Source organism: Schistocerca americana, unplaced genomic scaffold (genome assembly GCF_021461395.2).
Source record: "Schistocerca americana isolate TAMUIC-IGC-003095 unplaced genomic scaffold, iqSchAmer2.1 HiC_scaffold_165, whole genome shotgun sequence".
Taxonomy (NCBI): Eukaryota; Metazoa; Arthropoda; class Insecta; order Orthoptera; family Acrididae; genus Schistocerca; species Schistocerca americana.
Window position 1 is genome coordinate 23,535 of NW_025725738.1, and position 21,210 is coordinate 44,744.

Sequence of the window (21,210 nt, forward strand, 5' to 3'; positions counted from 1 at the left end):
TGGGAGGGGATATCTTGCTTGACGTGCATTTCGACTGACCGGACGCCACTAAAACACTGTAACCGATGTTGACTAGACCAACGTTCGTTACGGATTTGCTTGACCTCCCCATATTTCGTCAAAATCTCACGTAAATAACAGTTTTCAACTTCCGGCGGCAGGTTGTACACACGGACATTTTTGTATTCTACATCAGCATTGGATATGAGAACAGTACTCACCGAGGCGTCACGATGACGGAACTCAGCTCTGCTACCATGTTTTAACAGAATCCTCTCCAGTAACACAGGGTTTAACAACTTGACGAAGAAACAGTAGAGATCTGTGTCGTAATAGGCAGTATGAACCTGGTCAGACGCAATACCAATGACATCCACTATGAAATCGTGAACTTCCAGGGAACTCGGTTGAACATGACGTGTAGACTTGTCAAATTCGAAACACAGAGTACATTTCCTTGGGAACAAACTGGACGACATATCCACTTATTAAACGGTCGAGACCGCTAACACAAAACGTCACAAAACACTAAAAGTGAACTGACGGAAGCACAATACAGCAAATCTAGCAAACAACGTAAACAAAGAAAGTAGTCACGGCTTGCACACGCTATTGCGGAGCGAAGGCACAACACGTGCGACCTGCACGGCGTCGCAAGCGGAACTATCCATTAGGCCACACGGTCACTGGCACAGAATGCTTCCCCACACACACCTCATTTTCTTCATTTGTACGCTTGCCGGAATGAATTTCCCATCTTTGACGCAATTCTCCATCTCCAATTTCAGTACTAAAAAGGCGACGCTACTTCTTGCTGTGTCCCATCGCAAGTTACATTCAAGCCCTTATGACGCTGATCAAACAAGAGGTTGCAAATCAGCTTCAATCGCTTACTGCCACCTCAGTCGGTTGCAGAAGGTACCTCACCCTATGTCATACAATGGCGAGTTGCCGCTATTACCAAAGCGGCGGCGGCGCCGACGACGACGACAACCGCGAGGGTCTCTACCAGGGGTAGAAAATACATCACAAGAACTAAGTATTTCACGTCGGCATTCTCCGGAGACTGCCAAAAGCAGCAGTTTCTGGTGCCTACTTTAATAGCACCATTCGCACTATTCACTTGCGAGAGCATTTCTTAAATACCGCACCCATTCATAAATTTTTTTATCCTTGACCGCTTTTTTCGAAAGGGCTACGGTAGAAGGGGCTGTTACAAAATTCATTTGCATCCTGTGAGGATCGAACTCACGACCTCTGGTTTACTAGACCAGCGCTCTGCCACTGAGCTAAGGAGGCGCCGCCTAGCGCACTTTTCGGGTACTTTATTCTTATGGACTAGTGAATCGGAGCCCTTCAGCTGGAAACGCACCGCATTAGCGACCATTATTTGTATTTAGTTAGCACAGCTGCTGCTTTCCTACACATCTCACACGATATCGATGTACGCCTAAAATTCCAAAACACATTTATTTCATTTCAGAGTTACTTTCAGCTTCAAAAACCATTCCTCTGATATTCATACGAAGCTGGGCATCGTTGTAACCCGTTACGTTCATTACGCAAGGCTCACGAGAGGGGCGCAGATTGCATCCGCGTAGACACAAAATTTGGCGCCGCCCAGCGTGGGGCTCGAACCCACGACCCTGAGATTAAGAGTCTCATGCTCTACCGACTGAGCTAGCCGGGCTCCACCCAACGCGTTACGAGCCATACAGTATTTATGCGACCTGCGACCATCTATGGAAGATCCTTTTGACTACAGCTTATTTCCTGCTGCCACAAATGAGCTACAATCCTATTCAATGAAAAAAATTTTCCGAAACGCATCAAATCCACTTGAAATGATACGTGGCTATCAGCACCATTATACAACACACATGCTCGACTGTGCGCAGACGCCTGTGGCGTAGCTTTTGGGTCCTGAGTCAGACGCAGTAGTTCCAAAAAAACTCTCCTGATCGGCACTGTGCCGAAAGTTTCGCTACACAACCCCTTTGCCTTGATTAAGCTCCAGGTAGACGCCGGTTTGCAGCCAGGAAGCGGACAGCAGCAACTTTCAACTAGGTTTGTAGTACTCAAACAACACAGTAAAACAGCATGCATCTTTTGCAGAACTGGAAAAACTCGACCGTGACAGGATTCGAACCTGCAATCTTCGGATCCGAAGTCCGACGCCTTATCCATTAGGCCACACGGTCACTGGCACAGAATGCTTCCCCACACACACCTCATTTTCTTCATTTGTACGCTTGCCGGAATGAATTTCCCATCTTTGACGCAATTCTCCATCTCCAATTTCAGTACTAAAAAGGCGACGCTACTTCTTGCTGTGTCCCATCGCAAGTTACATTCAAGCCCTTATGACGCTGATCAAACAAGAGGTTGCAAATCAGCTTCAATCGCTTACTGCCACCTCAGTCGGTTGCAGAAGGTACCTCACCCTATGTCATACAATGGCGAGTTGCCGCTATTACCAAAGCGGCGGCGGCGCCGACGACGACGACAACCGCGAGGGTCTCTACCAGGGGTAGAAAATACATCACAAGAACTAAGTATTTCACGTCGGCATTCTCCGGAGACTGCCAAAAGCAGCAGTTTCTGGTGCCTACTTTAATAGCACCATTCGCACTATTCACTTGCGAGAGCATTTCTTAAATACCGCACCCATTCATAAATTTTTTTATCCTTGACCGCTTTTTTCGAAAGGGCTACGGTAGAAGGGGCTGTTACAAAATTCATTTGCATCCTGTGAGGATCGAACTCACGACCTCTGGTTTACTAGACCAGCGCTCTGCCACTGAGCTAAGGAGGCGCCGCCTAGCGCACTTTTCGGGTACTTTATTCTTATGGACTAGTGAATCGGAGCCCTTCAGCTGGAAACGCACCGCATTAGCGACCATTATTTGTATTTAGTTAGCACAGCTGCTGCTTTCCTACACATCTCACACGATATCGATGTACGCCTAAAATTCCAAAACACATTTATTTCATTTCAGAGTTACTTTCAGCTTCAAAAACCATTCCTCTGATATTCATACGAAGCTGGGCATCGTTGTAACCCGTTACGTTCATTACGCAAGGCTCACGAGAGGGGCGCAGATTGCATCCGCGTAGACACAAAATTTGGCGCCGCCCAGCGTGGGGCTCGAACCCACGACCCTGAGATTAAGAGTCTCATGCTCTACCGACTGAGCTAGCCGGGCTCCACCCAACGCGTTACGAGCCATACAGTATTTATGCGACCTGCGACCATCTATGGAAGATCCTTTTGACTACAGCTTATTTCCTGCTGCCACAAATGAGCTACAATCCTATTCAATGAAAAAAATTTTCCGAAACGCATCAAATCCACTTGAAATGATACGTGGCTATCAGCACCATTATACAACACACATGCTCGACTGTGCGCAGACGCCTGTGGCGTAGCTTTTGGGTCCTGAGTCAGACGCAGTAGTTCCAAAAAAACTCTCCTGATCGGCACTGTGCCGAAAGTTTCGCTACACAACCCCTTTGCCTTGATTAAGCTCCAGGTAGACGCCGGTTTGCAGCCAGGAAGCGGACAGCAGCAACTTTCAACTAGGTTTGTAGTACTCAAACAACACAGTAAAACAGCATGCATCTTTTGCAGAACTGGAAAAACTCGACCGTGACAGGATTCGAACCTGCAATCTTCGGATCCGAAGTCCGACGCCTTATCCATTAGGCCACACGGTCACTGGCACAGAATGCTTCCCCACACACACCTCATTTTCTTCATTTGTACGCTTGCCGGAATGAATTTCCCATCTTTGACGCAATTCTCCATCTCCAATTTCAGTACTAAAAAGGCGACGCTACTTCTTGCTGTGTCCCATCGCAAGTTACATTCAAGCCCTTATGACGCTGATCAAACAAGAGGTTGCAAATCAGCTTCAATCGCTTACTGCCACCTCAGTCGGTTGCAGAAGGTACCTCACCCTATGTCATACAATGGCGAGTTGCCGCTATTACCAAAGCGGCGGCGGCGCCGACGACGACGACAACCGCGAGGGTCTCTACCAGGGGTAGAAAATACATCACAAGAACTAAGTATTTCACGTCGGCATTCTCCGGAGACTGCCAAAAGCAGCAGTTTTTTTTTTTTTTTTTTTTTTTCTTTATTGTAATTTGGACACCCCATACAAGGTGGGCTGGCAGCGGAACAGTGTACTCCGCTCTTCAGCCATAAGCAGTACAAGAAAAAAGAAAGGGAGACAGACAAGGAACAGAATGGCGGTTAAAAAACAGGAGATACAATAGTTAAAAAACATGAAGCCGTTCACACTTGACGAAACAGACAAGAAAAACCGTCGGCACTGGGCACAAACACTGACGAGGTAGATGACACACGTGAACGAAGGAGCGTGGACGGTGAAAAACACTGAGGCACAGACACGACGGCACAGACACTAATCCGAGGGCGATGATCTCCGGCGCGCGAAAGTTCACGATGCGTGTGCGAGTCCGGGGACCTGCCAAGAGAGGAGGAGGAGGAGGAGGAGGAGGAGGAGGAGGGGGAGAGGGAAAGCGAGAGGGGAGAGCAGGGACGCCACGGGCTGGGGAAAGAGGGGGGAGAGAGGAAGGGGGAGGGGAAGCCCGGAAGAAGAGGGGTGGAGGGAGGGGATGGGGGAAAAGGAGAGAGAAGGGAAGGGAAGAGAAAGGAGGGAGGGTGCCGCAGGGAAAGGACACCAGGAGGGAGGGGGGGCAGGGTCAAAGTTGATAGGAGGGGTAGATGGAGGGGACGAGGACATCATCAGGGAGAGGGAGCTGGCGGAAACCACCTTGGGAGAGGGTAAGGAGGGTGGAGAGATGGAGACCGGGTGGGACATGGGAGTACAGGCGCGGCAGCGGGCGGGGGTGGGAGAGGATCGGGGAGACGAGCGGGTGAGGAGGATCGAGTTTACGGGAGGTGTAGAGGATTCGTAGCCTTTCGAGGAAGAGGAGGAGGTGGGGGAAGGGGATAAGGTCATACAGGATCCGCGTGGGGGAAGGGAGACGGATGCGATAGGCAAGGCGGAGAGCATGGCGTTCAAGGATTTGGAGGGATTTATAAAAGGAAGGGGGGGCGGAGATCCAGGCTGGATGGGCGTAACAGAGGATAGGGCGGATGAGGGACTTATAGGTGTGGAGGATGGTGGAGGAGTCCAAACCCCACGTTCGGCCGGAAAGGAGCTTGAGGAGACGGAGTCGGGAACGTGCCTTGGCTTGGATTGTCTGGAGATGGGGAGTCCAGGAGAGGCGACGGTCGAGGGTGACGCCAAGGTACTTAAGGGTGGGGGTGAGAGCGATGGGACGGCCATAAACGGTGAGATAGAAATCAAGGAGGCGGAAGGAGGGAGTGGTTTTGCCTACAATGATCGCCTGGGTTTTGGAAGGATTGACCTTGAGCAACCACTGGTTGCACCAAGCGGTGAACCGGTCAAGATGGGATTGGAGAAGGCGTTGAGAGCGTTGCAGGGTGGGGGCAAGGGCAAGGAAGGCGGTGTCATCGGCAAACTGGAGAAGGTGGACGGGGGGTGACGGCGGCGGCATATCCGCCGTGTACAAAAGGTACAGAAGGGGGGAGAGGACGGAGCCTTGGGGCACACCGGCGGAGGGGAAAAAGGTGTAGGAATCGGTATTATGGATGGTGACATGGGAAGGACGGCGGGAGAGAAAGGAACCGATCAGACGAACGTAGTTAATGGGAAGGGCGAAGGTTTGGAGCTTGAAGAGGAGACCGGAATGCCATACGCGGTCATATGCGCGTTCGAGGTCAAGAGAGAGGAAGATTGCGGAGCGACGGGAATTGAGCTGTTCGGAAAGGAGATGAGTGAGGTGAAGGAGAAGATCGTCGGAAGAGAAGGACGGCCGAAAGCCACACTGGGTAACGGGGAGGAGGCGGTGCTGGCGGAGATGCTGGTGGATGCGGCGGGTGAGGATAGATTCCAGGACCTTGCTGAAGACCGAGGTAAGGCTGATGGGACGGTAGGAGGAGACGGCGGACGGCGGTTTGCCAGGTTTGAGGAACATGAGGATACGGGAGGTTTTCCACAGGTCGGGGTAGTAACCGGTGGACAGGACTACATTGTAGAGCCTGGCCAGGGTGGAGAGAAAAGAGACAGGAGCTTCACGAAGGTGACGGTAGGTAACACGATCGTGACCAGGAGCGGTGTTGCGTTTGGTGCGGAGTGTATTGATGAGATCCTGTGTGGTGATGGGGGCATTAAGGGCCGTGTGTGGAATGTTGTCCAAGTACTGGAAACCAGGAGCGAGGGGAGGGACAGAGGTGTCAGTTCGATCGCGGATATCTGGGAAGAGGGAGTAATCGAACTGGGGATCATCAGGGATGGAAAACACATCGGACAGGTAGGAGGCAAAGTGATTGGCCTTACTAATGGCGTCAGGGAAGGGGCGATCATCGTGGAGAAGAGGATAGTAGGGGGAGGGTTTAGTTCCGGTAAGGCGACGGAAGGCGGTCCAGAACTTGGACGAGTTTATAGGGAGGGTAGCATTTAAACGGGTGCATGTCTGTCGCCAGTCCCGGCGTTTCTTGGCCGCGAGCAAATTTCGAATGTGTCGCTGTAGTTGCCGGTGGCGTCGTAGGGTGTCCGGGTCACGCGTGCGGAGGAAGGCACGGTAGAGACGACGGGATTCACGGAGGAGGAGGACGGCCTGTGGTGGTAAGGTAGGACGGTGGGGGTGGACGGCAACAGTAGGGACGTGGGCCTCCACGGCCGCAGACAAGGTCTGCTGGAGAAAGGAAGCGGCATGGGTGACATCATCGGGACGGCGGTAGGCGAGAGGGTGGCTATCGACCTGAGTGGAGAGGGTATCCCGGTAGGCATTCCAGTTGGCACGGGAATAGTCATGGATGTACTTAGGGGGAGGGTCATGACGAGGGTCGGGGCGGGGGCGACGGCCGTCTGACACGGTGAGGAGGACAGGGAGATGGTCGCTACCAATAGGCTCCAGGACATCCACCGTAATGCGACCAAGGAGGTTGGGGGAGGAGAGGATAACATCGGGAGTGGAGTTGGATTCGGGACGGGTGTGCTGGGGGATGGGGATGATGTCGCCTTGAAGGGAGGAGAGGAACCGATGCCACCGCCGTAACTGGGCAGCGGAGCGACTATGGATGTTGAGGTCGGCGGCGATCACATAGGAGGAGAAGGTACGGTCGATGTGGGAGAGGAAGTCGAAAGGAAGAGGGGCGTTGGGGCGGACATAGATGGTGGCACAGGTAATGGTAAGGCCGGGGAAGAAGAGACTAAGGATCAGGTGTTCGGTGGGGTCGGGAAGGAGAGGCTGGAGCCGAACGGGGATCTGGCGGTGGTGGCCAATGGCGACTCCGCCACGCGCAACTGGGAGGGGATTATCGGAGCGGTGGAGGAGATAGGGGGAGGTGTGGATGGAGTGGTGGGGTTGGAGGAAGGTTTCATTAAGGAGGAAGGCATCCACACGGTGGGTAGCAAGGGTGTGCAGGAAGAGGTTCTTGTTGGCGGGAAGGGAGCGGATATTGTTGAAAAGGATACGATGCTGTCGCGCCATTGGAAGGACTTAGACGAGGGTGTCAAGGCGGGAGAAGGTGAAATGGGCCTGGTTATTGGAAAAGGTGGCGTACATTTTAAGGTGGAATATGGAACGGGCGGCGAGGGAGATCTGTTGTAAGGTGTGGGGGCGCTGAAAGGGATGGACGTTTTGGAGGACAATGGTGAGGAACCTGATGATGTCCTCAGCAGTGGGGGGGGGACGAAGGGAATTGCCAGGAGGGGTGGGGGCGTCCAGGGGACGGACAGGGACGGTGAGTTCAGGAGTGGTAGGAGGAGGTCGGGCTTTACATTTTTGGGAGTAGGTGGGGTGGGGTAGGCTGCAGGTATTACAGGAGGGAGGGGATTGGAGGTTGGGGCACTGCCGGAGGAAGTGCGCTTGCCGACAATGCGGGCAGGTGGGGGCCTCGCGGCACTCGGCTGTTGGATGTGCATTGTAGCGCAGACATCTCTGGCAGCGCAGGGATTGAGGGGGGGAACGGGAGGGGTCGACTTTGAACCGCTGATTGAAGAGGAGGGCACCCTCCTTCAGGAGACGGTCAATGGAGGGGGCGTCCTCAGAGAAAACCCGCATAAGGCGGGTGGGGCCGGTCGCGTTGAAAATGCGGCGGACTGCCCGCACCTCCAGGGTGGGATGGGCCTTCAGCTCCGCCAGCACCTCCTCCTCCGTGATCGACGGGCTAAGCCGAGTGATCACGGCGGTGAGGGTCGGCGGGCGACGCGGGGGTTGGGGTTGGCGGGTAGGAGATGGGGAGGGAGCAGGGGTGAGGGTGGCGTGAGGGCCAAAACGGGTGATGGGGAGGCGGGAGAGGATGTCAGTATGGAGGGTGGGGCTGGGGGAGGAGATAAGAACAGAATCCCGTCTGGGAGTAAGGAGAGATATGGGGGCGCCAGGGAAATGTTGGCGGAGGAGGAGGGAGAGATTCCGGGCCTCGAGGAAGGAAGGATCGGGATGGGACAGGAGATATTTGTAGAGACCGGGTGGGGAGGAGGAGGAGGAGGAGGGAGCGGGGCCTGGTGGGGAGACGTCCATGGCATTTTGGGGTGGGGATGGGGGGCGGGGTGGAGCCTTTTTAGGAGCAGAGGAAGTGGAGGCGCCACTAGGGCGTTTGACAGCGGCAGATGGGCGGGTGGTGACATGAGGGACGGGAACGATGGGGAGGTGGCGGGAAGGGACAGGTCCCGGCACGGACGCAGCAGTCGGCGCCGGAGAGAGTGACTGTGACGGCGCAGGCGAATGTGGCAGTGATGGTGATGGTGACGATGATGGTGGTGGCGGTGATGGCGATGGCGATGGCGACGGGGAGAGCTGGGCGTGGGCAGTGGCCCGACGGGCCACCACCCTAGCCGGAGCTGCAGTGACAGGCTGGGGGAGTGGGGGGAAAGGATCAGAACGAGAGGAAGAGGCGGGAGAGGGGGCGACAAAGAGCGAGGGCGAAGGGATAGAGAGGAGGGGAGGGATGGAAGGAGGGGGGTGGGACTGGGCACACCAAGTGATAGTGGTGGTGGCGGCGGAAGGGGACGTATACACGATGGCGGTGGTGGTAGTAGTGACGGTGGTGGTGGGGGCGGACATGACGACAAGAAGAAGAAAGAAAAACACAGCACTAAAGGGACAGGACACACACTGGGAGACGACGGACGGCGACGGCGACGGCGACGGCGACGGCGACGGCGACGGCGACGGCGACGGCGACGGCGACGGCGACGGCGACGGCGAGAGGCAGGGACGCTGCTGCCGCGGACTGGGCCGGGGCGGCGGCGGCGGCGGCTGCTGCTGCTGCTGCTGCTGCTGCTGGCAGGACTGCTGCTGGCTGGACTGCTGCTGCCACCGGAGGGCTGGCTGGCTGGCTGGCTGGCTGGCTGCGGGACCACCGCTGCAGGCCGGGACCGGGAACTGCTGCTGGCTGGCTGGCTGGCTGGCTGGCTGGCACCTGTAAACCCTAGCACTTCGATTAGCGCGAAAACGGCACTATCGAAGGGCGGTAACCTTTCGGTGTACCGCCGGAGATAAAAGCAGCAGTTTCTGGTGCCTACTTTAATAGCACCATTCGCACTATTCACTTGCGAGAGCATTTCTTAAATACCGCACCCATTCATAAATTTTTTTATCCTTGACCGCTTTTTTCGAAAGGGCTACGGTAGAAGGGGCTGTTACAAAATTCATTTGCATCCTGTGAGGATCGAACTCACGACCTCTGGTTTACTAGACCAGCGCTCTGCCACTGAGCTAAGGAGGCGCCGCCTAGCGCACTTTTCGGGTACTTTATTCTTATGGACTAGTGAATCGGAGCCCTTCAGCTGGAAACGCACCGCATTAGCGACCATTATTTGTATTTAGTTAGCACAGCTGCTGCTTTCCTACACATCTCACACGATATCGATGTACGCCTAAAATTCCAAAACACATTTATTTCATTTCAGAGTTACTTTCAGCTTCAAAAACCATTCCTCTGATATTCATACGAAGCTGGGCATCGTTGTAACCCGTTACGTTCATTACGCAAGGCTCACGAGAGGGGCGCAGATTGCATCCGCGTAGACACAAAATTTGGCGCCGCCCAGCGTGGGGCTCGAACCCACGACCCTGAGATTAAGAGTCTCATGCTCTACCGACTGAGCTAGCCGGGCTCCACCCAACGCGTTACGAGCCATACAGTATTTATGCGACCTGCGACCATCTATGGAAGATCCTTTTGACTACAGCTTATTTCCTGCTGCCACAAATGAGCTACAATCCTATTCAATGAAAAAAATTTTCCGAAACGCATCAAATCCACTTGAAATGATACGTGGCTATCAGCACCATTATACAACACACATGCTCGACTGTGCGCAGACGCCTGTGGCGTAGCTTTTGGGTCCTGAGTCAGACGCAGTAGTTCCAAAAAAACTCTCCTGATCGGCACTGTGCCGAAAGTTTCGCTACACAACCCCTTTGCCTTGATTAAGCTCCAGGTAGACGCCGGTTTGCAGCCAGGAAGCGGACAGCAGCAACTTTCAACTAGGTTTGTAGTACTCAAACAACACAGTAAAACAGCATGCATCTTTTGCAGAACTGGAAAAACTCGACCGTGACAGGATTCGAACCTGCAATCTTCGGATCCGAAGTCCGACGCCTTATCCATTAGGCCACACGGTCACTGGCACAGAATGCTTCCCCACACACACCTCATTTTCTTCATTTGTACGCTTGCCGGAATGAATTTCCCATCTTTGACGCAATTCTCCATCTCCAATTTCAGTACTAAAAAGGCGACGCTACTTCTTGCTGTGTCCCATCGCAAGTTACATTCAAGCCCTTATGACGCTGATCAAACAAGAGGTTGCAAATCAGCTTCAATCGCTTACTGCCACCTCAGTCGGTTGCATAAGGTACCTCACCCTATGTCATACAATGGCGAGTTGCCGCTATTACCAAAGCGGCGGCGGCGCCGACGACGACGACAACCGCGAGGGTCTCTACCAGGGGTAGAAAATACATCACAAGAACTAAGTATTTCACGTCGGCATTCTCCGGAGACTGCCAAAAGCAGCAGTTTCTGGTGCCTACTTTAATAGCACCATTCGCACTATTCACTTGCGAGAGCATTTCTTAAATACCGCACCCATTCATAAATTTTTTTATCCTTGACCGCTTTTTTCGAAAGGGCTACGGTAGAAGGGGCTGTTACAAAATTCATTTGCATCCTGTGAGGATCGAACTCACGACCTCTGGTTTACTAGACCAGCGCTCTGCCACTGAGCTAAGGAGGCGCCGCCTAGCGCACTTTTCGGGTACTTTATTCTTATGGACTAGTGAATCGGAGCCCTTCAGCTGGAAACGCACCGCATTAGCGACCATTATTTGTATTTAGTTAGCACAGCTGCTGCTTTCCTACACATCTCACACGATATCGATGTACGCCTAAAATTCCAAAACACATTTATTTCATTTCAGAGTTACTTTCAGCTTCAAAAACCATTCCTCTGATATTCATACGAAGCTGGGCATCGTTGTAACCCGTTACGTTCATTACGCAAGGCTCACGAGAGGGGCGCAGATTGCATCCGCGTAGACACAAAATTTGGCGCCGCCCAGCGTGGGGCTCGAACCCACGACCCTGAGATTAAGAGTCTCATGCTCCACCGACTGAGCTAGCCGGGCTCCACCCAACGCGTTACGAGCCATACAGTATTTATGCGACCTGCGACCATCTATGGAAGATCCTTTTGACTACAGCTTATTTCCTGCTGCCACAAATGAGCTACAATCCTATTCAATGAAAAAAATTTTCCGAAACGCATCAAATCCACTTGAAATGATACGTGGCTATCAGCACCATTATACAACACACATGCTCGACTGTGCGCAGACGCCTGTGGCGTAGCTTTTGGGTCCTGAGTCAGACGCAGTAGTTCCAAAAAAACTCTCCTGATCGGCACTGTGCCGAAAGTTTCGCTACACAACCCCTTTGCCTTGATTAAGCTCCAGGTAGACGCCGGTTTGCAGCCAGGAAGCGGACAGCAGCAACTTTCAACTAGGTTTGTAGTACTCAAACAACACAGTAAAACAGCATGCATCTTTTGCAGAACTGGAAAAACTCGACCGTGACAGGATTCGAACCTGCAATCTTCGGATCCGAAGTCCGACGCCTTATCCATTAGGCCACACGGTCACTGGCACAGAATGCTTCCCCACACACACCTCATTTTCTTCATTTGTACGCTTGCCGGAATGAATTCCCATCTTTGACGCAATTCTCCATCTCCAATTTCAGTACTGAAAAGGCGACGCTACTTCTTGCTGTGTCCCATCGCAAGTTACATTCAAGCCCTTATGACGCTGATCAAACAAGAGGTTGCAAATCAGCTTCAATCGCTTACTGCCACCTCAGTCGGTTGCATAAGGTACCTCACCCTGTGTCATACAATGGCGAGTTGCCGCTATTACCAAAGCGGCGGCGGCGCCGACGACGACGACAACCGCGAGGGTCTCTACCAGGGGTAGAAAATACATCACAAGAACTAAGTATTTCACGTCGGCATTCTCCGGAGACTGCCAAAAGCAGCAGTTTCTGGTGCCTACTTTAATAGCACCATTCGCACTATTCACTTGCGAGAGCATTTCTTAAATACCGCACCCATTCATAAATTTTTTTATCCTTGACCGCTTTTTTCGAAAGGGCTACGGTAGAAGGGGCTGTTACAAAATTCATTTGCATCCTGTGAGGATCGAACTCACGACCTCTGGTTTACTAGACCAGCGCTCTGCCACTGAGCTAAGGAGGCGCCGCCTAGCGCACTTTTCGGGTACTTTATTCTTATGGACTAGTGAATCGGAGCCCTTCAGCTGGAAACGCACCGCATTAGCGACCATTATTTGTATTTAGTTAGCACAGCTGCTGCTTTCCTACACATCTCACACGATATCGATGTACGCCTAAAATTCCAAAACACATTTATTTCATTTCAGAGTTACTTTCAGCTTCAAAAACCATTCCTCTGATATTCATACGAAGCTGGGCATCGTTGTAACCCGTTACGTTCATTACGCAAGGCTCACGAGAGGGGCGCAGATTGCATCCGCGTAGACACAAAATTTGGCGCCGCCCAGCGTGGGGCTCGAACCCACGACCCTGAGATTAAGAGTCTCATGCTCTACCGACTGAGCTAGCCGGGCTCCACCCAACGCGTTACGAGCCATACAGTATTTATGCGACCTGCGACCATCTATGGAAGATCCTTTTGACTACAGCTTATTTCCTGCTGCCACAAATGAGCTACAATCCTATTCAATGAAAAAAATTTTCCGAAACGCATCAAATCCACTTGAAATGATACGTGGCTATCAGCACCATTATACAACACACATGCTCGACTGTGCGCAGACGCCTGTGGCGTAGCTTTTGGGTCCTGAGTCAGACGCAGTAGTTCCAAAAAAACTCTCCTGATCGGCACTGTGCCGAAAGTTTCGCTACACAACCCCTTTGCCTTGATTAAGCTCCAGGTAGACGCCGGTTTGCAGCCAGGAAGCGGACAGCAGCAACTTTCAACTAGGTTTGTAGTACTCAAACAACACAGTAAAACAGCATGCATCTTTTGCAGAACTGGAAAAACTCGACCGTGACAGGATTCGAACCTGCAATCTTCGGATCCGAAGTCCGACGCCTTATCCATTAGGCCACACGGTCACTGGCACAGAATGCTTCCCCACACACACCTCATTTTCTTCATTTGTACGCTTGCCGGAATGAATTTCCCATCTTTGACGCAATTCTCCATCTCCAATTTCAGTACTAAAAAGGCGACGCTACTTCTTGCTGTGTCCCATCGCAAGTTACATTCAAGCCCTTATGACGCTGATCAAACAAGAGGTTGCAAATCAGCTTCAATCGCTTACTGCCACCTCAGTCGGTTGCATAAGGTACCTCACCCTATGTCATACAATGGCGAGTTGCCGCTATTACCAAAGCGGCGGCGGCGCCGACAACCGCGAGGGTCTCTACCAGGGGTAGAAAATACATCACAAGAACTAAGTATTTCACGTCGGCATTCTCCGGAGACTGCCAAAAGCAGCAGTTTCTGGTGCCTACTTTAATAGCACCATTCGCACTATTCACTTGCGAGAGCATTTCTTAAATACCGCACCCATTCATAAATTTTTTTATCCTTGACCGCTTTTTTCGAAAGGGCTACGGTAGAAGGGGCTGTTACAAAATTCATTTGCATCCTGTGAGGATCGAACTCACGACCTCTGGTTTACTAGACCAGCGCTCTGCCACTGAGCTAAGGAGGCGCCGCCTAGCGCACTTTTCGGGTACTTTATTCTTATGGACTAGTGAATCGGAGCCCTTCAGCTGGAAACGCACCGCATTAGCGACCATTATTTGTATTTAGTTAGCACAGCTGCTGCTTTCCTACACATCTCACACGATATCGATGTACGCCTAAAATTCCAAAACACATTTATTTCATTTCAGAGTTACTTTCAGCTTCAAAAACCATTCCTCTGATATTCATACGAAGCTGGGCATCGTTGTAACCCGTTACGTTCATTACGCAAGGCTCACGAGAGGGGCGCAGATTGCATCCGCGTAGACACAAAATTTGGCGCCGCCCAGCGTGGGGCTCGAACCCACGACCCTGAGATTAAGAGTCTCATGCTCTACCGACTGAGCTAGCCGGGCTCCACCCAACGCGTTACGAGCCATACAGTATTTATGCGACCTGCGACCATCTATGGAAGATCCTTTTGACTACAGCTTATTTCCTGCTGCCACAAATGAGCTACAATCCTATTCAATGAAAAAAATTTTCCGAAACGCATCAAATCCACTTGAAATGATACGTGGCTATCAGCACCATTATACAACACACATGCTCGACTGTGCGCAGACGCCTGTGGCGTAGCTTTTGGGTCCTGAGTCAGACGCAGTAGTTCCAAAAAAACTCTCCTGATCGGCACTGTGCCGAAAGTTTCGCTACACAACCCCTTTGCCTTGATTAAGCTCCAGGTAGACGCCGGTTTGCAGCCAGGAAGCGGACAGCAGCAACTTTCAACTAGGTTTGTAGTACTCAAACAACACAGTAAAACAGCATGCATCTTTTGCAGAACTGGAAAAACTCGACCGTGACAGGATTCGAACCTGCAATCTTCGGATCCGAAGTCCGACGCCTTATCCATTAGGCCACACGGTCACTGGCACAGAATGCTTCCCCACACACACCTCATTTTCTTCATTTGTACGCTTGCCGGAATGAATTTCCCATCTTTGACGCAATTCTCCATCTCCAATTTCAGTACTAAAAAGGCGACGCTACTTCTTGCTGTGTCCCATCGCAAGTTACATTCAAGCCCTTATGACGCTGATCAAACAAGAGGTTGCAAATCAGCTTCAATCGCTTACTGCCACCTCAGTCGGTTGCATAAGGTACCTCACCCTATGTCATACAATGGCGAGTTGCCGCTATTACCAAAGCGGCGGCGGCGCCGACGACGACGACAACCGCGAGGGTCTCTACCAGGGGTAGAAAATACATCACAAGAACTAAGTATTTCACGTCGGCATTCTCCGGAGACTGCCAAAAGCAGCAGTTTCTGGTGCCTACTTTAATAGCACCATTCGCACTATTCACTTGCGAGAGCATTTCTTAAATACCGCACCCATTCATAAATTTTTTTATCCTTGACCGCTTTTTTCGAAAGGGCTACGGTAGAAGGGGCTGTTACAAAATTCATTTGCATCCTGTGAGGATCGAACTCACGACCTCTGGTTTACTAGACCAGCGCTCTGCCACTGAGCTAAGGAGGCGCCGCCTAGCGCACTTTTCGGGTACTTTATTCTTATGGACTAGTGAATCGGAGCCCTTCAGCTGGAAACGCACCGCATTAGCGACCATTATTTGTATTTAGTTAGCACAGCTGCTGCTTTCCTACACATCTCACACGATATCGATGTACGCCTAAAATTCCAAAACACATTTATTTCATTTCAGAGTTACTTTCAGCTTCAAAAACCATTCCTCTGATATTCATACGAAGCTGGGCATCGTTGTAACCCGTTACGTTCATTACGCAAGGCTCACGAGAGGGGCGCAGATTGCATCCGCGTAGACACAAAATTTGGCGCCGCCCAGCGTGGGGCTCGAACCCACGACCCTGAGATTAAGAGTCTCATGCTCTACCGACTGAGCTAGCCGGGCTCCACCCAACGCGTTACGAGCCATACAGTATTTATGCGACCTGCGACCATCTATGGAAGATCCTTTTGACTACAGCTTATTTCCTGCTGCCACAAATGAGCTACAATCCTATTCAATGAAAAAAATTTTCCGAAACGCATCAAATCCACTTGAAATGATACGTGGCTATCAGCACCATTATACAACACACATGCTCGACTGTGCGCAGACGCCTGTGGCGTAGCTTTTGGGTCCTGAGTCAGACGCAGTAGTTCCAAAAAAACTCTCCTGATCGGCACTGTGCCGAAAGTTTCGCTACACAACCCCTTTGCCTTGATTAAGCTCCAGGTAGACGCCGGTTTGCAGCCAGGAAGCGGACAGCAGCAACTTTCAACTAGGTTTGTAGTACTCAAACAACACAGTAAAACAGCATGCATCTTTTGCAGAACTGGAAAAACTCGACCGTGACAGGATTCGAACCTGCAATCTTCGGATCCGAAGTCCGACGCCTTATCCATTAGGCCACACGGTCACTGGCACAGAATGCTTCCCCACACACACCTCATTTTCTTCATTTGTACGCTTGCCGGAATGAATTTCCCATCTTTGACGCAATTCTCCATCTCCAATTTCAGTACTAAAAAGGCGACGCTACTTCTTGCTGTGTCCCATCGCAAGTTACATTCAAGCCCTTATGACGCTGATCAAACAAGAGGTTGCAAATCAGCTTCAATCGCTTACTGCCACCTCAGTCGGTTGCAGAAGGTACCTCACCCTATGTCATACAATGGCGAGTTGCCGCTATTACCAAAGCGGCGGCGGCGCCGACGACGACGACGACAACCGCGAGGGTCTCTACCAGGGGTAGAAAATACATCACAAGAACTAAGTATTTCACGTCGGCATTCTCCGGAGACTGCCAAAAGCAGCAGTTTCTGGTGCCTACTTTAATAGCACCATTCGCACTATTCACTTGCGAGAGCATTTCTTAAATACCGCACCCATTCATAAATTTTTTTATCCTTGACCGCTTTTTTCGAAAGGGCTACGGTAGAAGGGGCTGTTACAAAATTCATTTGCATCCTGTGAGGATCGAACTCACGACCTCTGGTTTACTAGACCAGCGCTCTGCCACTGAGCTAAGGAGGCGCCGCCTAGCGCACTTTTCGGGTACTTTATTCTTATGGACTAGTGAATCGGAGCCCTTCAGCTGGAAACGCACCGCATTAGCGACCATTATTTGTATTTAGTTAGCACAGCTGCTGCTTTCCTACACATCTCACACGATATCGATGTACGCCTAAAATTCCAAAACACATTTATTTCATTTCAGAGTTACTTTCAGCTTCAAAAACCATTCCTCTGATATTCATACGAAGCTGGGCATCGTTGTAACCCGTTACGTTCATTACGCAAGGCTCACGAGAGGGGCGCAGATTGCATCCGCGTAGACACAAAATTTGGCGCCGCCCAGCGTGGGGCTCGAACCCACGACCCTGAGATTAAGAGTCTCATGCTCTACCGACTGAGCTAGCCGGGCTCCACCCAACGCGTTACGAGCCATACAGTATTTATGCGACCTGCGACCATCTATGGAAGATCCTTTTGACTACAGCTTATTTCCTGCTGCCACAAATGAGCTACAATCCTATTCAATGAAAAAAATTTTCCGAAACGCATCAAATCCACTTGAAATGATACGTGGCTATCAGCACCATTATACAACACACATGCTCGACTGTGCGCAGACGCCTGTGGCGTAGCTTTTGGGTCCTGAGTCAGACGCAGTAGTTCCAAAAAAACTCTCCTGATCGGCACTGTGCCGAAAGTTTCGCTACACAACCCCTTTGCCTTGATTAAGCTCCAGGTAGACGCCGGTTTGCAGCCAGGAAGCGGACAGCAGCAACTTTCAACTAGGTTTGTAGTACTCAAACAACACAGTAAAACAGCATGCATCTTTTGCAGAACTGGAAAAACTCGACCGTGACAGGATTCGAACCTGCAATCTTCGGATCCGAAGTCCGACGCCTTATCCATTAGGCCACACGGTCACTGGCACAGAATGCTTCCCCACACACACCTCATTTTCTTCATTTGTACGCTTGCCGGAATGAATTTCCCATCTTTGACGCAATTCTCCATCTCCAATTTCAGTACTAAAAAGGCGACGCTACTTCTTGCTGTGTCCCATCGCAAGTTACATTCAAGCCCTTATGACGCTGATCAAACAAGAGGTTACAAATCAGCTTCAATCGCTTACTGCCACCTCAGTCGGTTGCAGAAGGTACCTCACCCTATGTCATACAATGGCGAGTTGCCGCTATTACCAAAGCGGCGGCGGCGCCGACGACGACGACAACCGCGAGGGTCTCTACCAGGGGTAGAAAATACATCACAAGAACTAAGTATTTCACGTCGGCATTCTCCGGAGACTGCCAAAAGCAGCAGTTTCTGGTGCCTACTTTAATAGCACCATTCGCACTATTCACTTGCGAGAGCATTTCTTAAATACCGCACCCATTCATAAATTTTTTTATCCTTGACCGCTTTTTTCGAAAGGGCTACGGTAGAAGGGGCTGTTACAAAATTCATTTGCATCCTGTGAGGATCGAACTCACGACCTCTGGTTTACTAGACCAGCGCTCTGCCACTGAGCTAAGGAGGCGCCGCCTAGCGCACTTTTCGGGTACTTTATTCTTATGGACTAGTGAATCGGAGCCCTTCAGCTGGAAACGCACCGCATTAGCGACCATTATTTGTATTTAGTTAGCACAGCTGCTGCTTTCCTACACATCTCACACGATATCGATGTACGCCTAAAATTCCAAAACACATTTATTTCATTTCAGAGTTACTTTCAGCTTCAAAAACCATTCCTCTGATATTCATACGAAGCTGGGCATCGTTGTAACCCGTTACGTTCATTACGCAAGGCTCACGAGAGGGGCGCAGATTGCATCCGCGTAGACACAAAATTTGGCGCCGCCCAGCGTGGGGCTCGAACCCACGACCCTGAGATTAAGAGTCTCATGCTCTACCGACTGAGCTAGCTGGGCTCCACCCAACGCGTTACGAGCCATACAGTATTTATGCGACCTGCGACCATCTATGGAAGATCCTTTTGACTACAGCTTATTTCCTGCTGCCACAAATGAGCTACAATCCTATTCAATGAAAAAAATTTTCCGAAACGCATCAAATCCACTTGAAATGATACGTGGCTATCAGCACCATTATACAACACACATGCTCGACTGTGCGCAGACGCCTGTGGCGTAGCTTTTGGGTCCTGAGTCAGACGCAGTAGTTCCAAAAAAACTCTCCTGATCGGCACTGTGCCGAAAGTTTCGCTACACAACCCCTTTGCCTTGATTAAGCTCCAGGTAGACGCCGGTTTGCAGCCAGGAAGCGGACAGCAGCAACTTTCAACTAGGTTTGTAGTACTCAAACAACACAGTAAAACAGCATGCATCTTTTGCAGAACTGGAAAAACTCGACCGTGACAGGATTCGAACCTGCAATCTTCGGATCCGAAGTCCGACGCCTTATCCATTAGGCCACACGGTCACTGGCACAGAATGCTTCCCCACACACACCTCATTTTCTTCATTTGTACGCTTGCCGGAATGAATTTCCCATCTTTGACGCAATTCTCCATCTCCAATTTCAGTACTAAAAAGGCGACGCTACTTCTTGCTGTGTCCCATCGCAAGTTACATTCAAGCCCTTATGACGCTGATCAAACAAGAGGTTACAAATCAGCTTCAATCGCTTACTGCCACCTCAGTCGGTTGCAGAAGGTACCTCACCCTATGTCATACAATGGCGAGTTGCCGCTATTACCAAAGCGGCGGCGGCGCCGACGACGACGACAACCGCGAGGGTCTCTACCAGGGGTAGAAAATACATCACAAGAACTAAGTATTTCACGTCGGCATTCTCCGGAGACTGCCAAAAGCAGCAGTTTCTGGTGCCTACTTTAATAGCACCATTCGCACTATTCACTTGCGAGAGCATTTCTTAAATACCGCACCCATTCATAAATTTTTTTATCCTTGACCGCTTTTTTCGAAAGGGCTACGGTAGAAGGGGCTGTTACAAAATTCATTTGCATCCTGTGAGGATCGAACTCACGACCTCTGGTTTACTAGACCAGCGCTCTGCCACTGAGCTAAGGAGGCGCCGCCTAGCGCACTTTTCGGGTACTTTATTCTTATGGACTAGTGAATCGGAGCCCTTCAGCTGGAAACGCACCGCATTAGCGACCATTATTTGTATTTAGTTAGCACAGCTGCTGCTTTCCTACACATCTCACACGATATCGATGTACGCCTAAAATTCCAAAACACATTTATTTCATTTCAGAGTTACTTTCAGCTTCAAAAACCATTCCTCTGATATTCATACGAAGCTGGGCATCGTTGTAACCCGTTACGTTCATTACGCAAGGCTCACGAGAGGGGCGCAGATTGCATCCGCGTAGACACAAAATTTGGCGCCGCCCAGCGTGGGGCTCGAACCCACGACCCTGAGATTAAGAGTCTCATGCTCTACCGACTGAGCTAGCCGGGCTCCACCCAACGCGTTACGAGCCATACAGTATTTATGCGACCTGCGACCATCTATGGAAGATCCTTTTGACTACAGCTTATTTCCTGCTGCCACAAATGAGCTACAATCCTATTCAATGAAAAAAATTTTCCGAAACGCATCAAATCCACTTGAAATGATACGTGGCTATCAGCACCATTATACAACACACATGCTCGACTGTGCGCAGACGCCTGTGGCGTAGCTTTTGGGTCCTGAGTCAGACGCAGTAGTTCCAAAAAAACTCTCCTGATCGGCACTGTGCCGAAAGTTTCGCTACACAACCCCTTTGCCTTGATTAAGCTCCAGGTAGACGCCGGTTTGCAGCCAGGAAGCGGACAGCAGCAACTTTCAACTAGGTTTGTAGTACTCAAACAACACAGTAAAACAGCATGCATCTTTTGCA

General features: G+C 50.9%; 29 non-coding genes across 29 annotated transcripts; all 29 read right to left on the reverse strand.

Annotated features, from left to right (window-relative positions):
- Positions 1-1,227: 1,227 nt before the first annotated feature.
- Positions 1,228-1,299, reverse strand: Trnat-agu. Its single transcript has one exon. It is a non-coding gene; the product is annotated as a tRNA-Thr (tRNA).
- Positions 1,300-1,617: 318 nt separating this feature from the next.
- Trnak-cuu lies at positions 1,618-1,690 on the reverse strand. The gene has a single exon. It is a non-coding gene; the product is annotated as a tRNA-Lys (tRNA).
- Positions 1,691-2,128: 438 nt separating this feature from the next.
- On the reverse strand, positions 2,129-2,201 carry Trnar-ucg. The gene has a single exon. It is a non-coding gene; the product is annotated as a tRNA-Arg (tRNA).
- Positions 2,202-2,743: 542 nt separating this feature from the next.
- Trnat-agu lies at positions 2,744-2,815 on the reverse strand. Its single transcript has one exon. It is a non-coding gene; the product is annotated as a tRNA-Thr (tRNA).
- A 318-nt stretch (positions 2,816-3,133) lies between these two features.
- Trnak-cuu lies at positions 3,134-3,206 on the reverse strand. Its single transcript has one exon. It is a non-coding gene; the product is annotated as a tRNA-Lys (tRNA).
- A 438-nt stretch (positions 3,207-3,644) lies between these two features.
- Trnar-ucg lies at positions 3,645-3,717 on the reverse strand. The gene has a single exon. It is a non-coding gene; the product is annotated as a tRNA-Arg (tRNA).
- Positions 3,718-9,718: 6,001 nt separating this feature from the next.
- On the reverse strand, positions 9,719-9,790 carry Trnat-agu. The gene has a single exon. It is a non-coding gene; the product is annotated as a tRNA-Thr (tRNA).
- Positions 9,791-10,108: 318 nt separating this feature from the next.
- On the reverse strand, positions 10,109-10,181 carry Trnak-cuu. Its single transcript has one exon. It is a non-coding gene; the product is annotated as a tRNA-Lys (tRNA).
- Positions 10,182-10,619: 438 nt separating this feature from the next.
- On the reverse strand, positions 10,620-10,692 carry Trnar-ucg. The gene has a single exon. It is a non-coding gene; the product is annotated as a tRNA-Arg (tRNA).
- Positions 10,693-11,234: 542 nt separating this feature from the next.
- On the reverse strand, positions 11,235-11,306 carry Trnat-agu. Its single transcript has one exon. It is a non-coding gene; the product is annotated as a tRNA-Thr (tRNA).
- Positions 11,307-11,624: 318 nt separating this feature from the next.
- On the reverse strand, positions 11,625-11,697 carry Trnak-cuu. Its single transcript has one exon. It is a non-coding gene; the product is annotated as a tRNA-Lys (tRNA).
- A 438-nt stretch (positions 11,698-12,135) lies between these two features.
- Positions 12,136-12,208, reverse strand: Trnar-ucg. The gene has a single exon. It is a non-coding gene; the product is annotated as a tRNA-Arg (tRNA).
- Positions 12,209-12,749: 541 nt separating this feature from the next.
- On the reverse strand, positions 12,750-12,821 carry Trnat-agu. Its single transcript has one exon. It is a non-coding gene; the product is annotated as a tRNA-Thr (tRNA).
- A 318-nt stretch (positions 12,822-13,139) lies between these two features.
- Trnak-cuu lies at positions 13,140-13,212 on the reverse strand. The gene has a single exon. It is a non-coding gene; the product is annotated as a tRNA-Lys (tRNA).
- Positions 13,213-13,650: 438 nt separating this feature from the next.
- Trnar-ucg lies at positions 13,651-13,723 on the reverse strand. The gene has a single exon. It is a non-coding gene; the product is annotated as a tRNA-Arg (tRNA).
- A 533-nt stretch (positions 13,724-14,256) lies between these two features.
- On the reverse strand, positions 14,257-14,328 carry Trnat-agu. The gene has a single exon. It is a non-coding gene; the product is annotated as a tRNA-Thr (tRNA).
- A 318-nt stretch (positions 14,329-14,646) lies between these two features.
- Trnak-cuu lies at positions 14,647-14,719 on the reverse strand. The gene has a single exon. It is a non-coding gene; the product is annotated as a tRNA-Lys (tRNA).
- A 438-nt stretch (positions 14,720-15,157) lies between these two features.
- Trnar-ucg lies at positions 15,158-15,230 on the reverse strand. Its single transcript has one exon. It is a non-coding gene; the product is annotated as a tRNA-Arg (tRNA).
- Positions 15,231-15,772: 542 nt separating this feature from the next.
- On the reverse strand, positions 15,773-15,844 carry Trnat-agu. Its single transcript has one exon. It is a non-coding gene; the product is annotated as a tRNA-Thr (tRNA).
- A 318-nt stretch (positions 15,845-16,162) lies between these two features.
- Trnak-cuu lies at positions 16,163-16,235 on the reverse strand. The gene has a single exon. It is a non-coding gene; the product is annotated as a tRNA-Lys (tRNA).
- A 438-nt stretch (positions 16,236-16,673) lies between these two features.
- Positions 16,674-16,746, reverse strand: Trnar-ucg. Its single transcript has one exon. It is a non-coding gene; the product is annotated as a tRNA-Arg (tRNA).
- A 545-nt stretch (positions 16,747-17,291) lies between these two features.
- Trnat-agu lies at positions 17,292-17,363 on the reverse strand. Its single transcript has one exon. It is a non-coding gene; the product is annotated as a tRNA-Thr (tRNA).
- A 318-nt stretch (positions 17,364-17,681) lies between these two features.
- On the reverse strand, positions 17,682-17,754 carry Trnak-cuu. Its single transcript has one exon. It is a non-coding gene; the product is annotated as a tRNA-Lys (tRNA).
- Positions 17,755-18,192: 438 nt separating this feature from the next.
- Trnar-ucg lies at positions 18,193-18,265 on the reverse strand. The gene has a single exon. It is a non-coding gene; the product is annotated as a tRNA-Arg (tRNA).
- A 542-nt stretch (positions 18,266-18,807) lies between these two features.
- On the reverse strand, positions 18,808-18,879 carry Trnat-agu. The gene has a single exon. It is a non-coding gene; the product is annotated as a tRNA-Thr (tRNA).
- A 318-nt stretch (positions 18,880-19,197) lies between these two features.
- On the reverse strand, positions 19,198-19,270 carry Trnak-cuu. Its single transcript has one exon. It is a non-coding gene; the product is annotated as a tRNA-Lys (tRNA).
- Positions 19,271-19,708: 438 nt separating this feature from the next.
- Positions 19,709-19,781, reverse strand: Trnar-ucg. The gene has a single exon. It is a non-coding gene; the product is annotated as a tRNA-Arg (tRNA).
- A 542-nt stretch (positions 19,782-20,323) lies between these two features.
- On the reverse strand, positions 20,324-20,395 carry Trnat-agu. Its single transcript has one exon. It is a non-coding gene; the product is annotated as a tRNA-Thr (tRNA).
- A 318-nt stretch (positions 20,396-20,713) lies between these two features.
- Trnak-cuu lies at positions 20,714-20,786 on the reverse strand. The gene has a single exon. It is a non-coding gene; the product is annotated as a tRNA-Lys (tRNA).
- Positions 20,787-21,210: the final 424 nt, after the last annotated feature.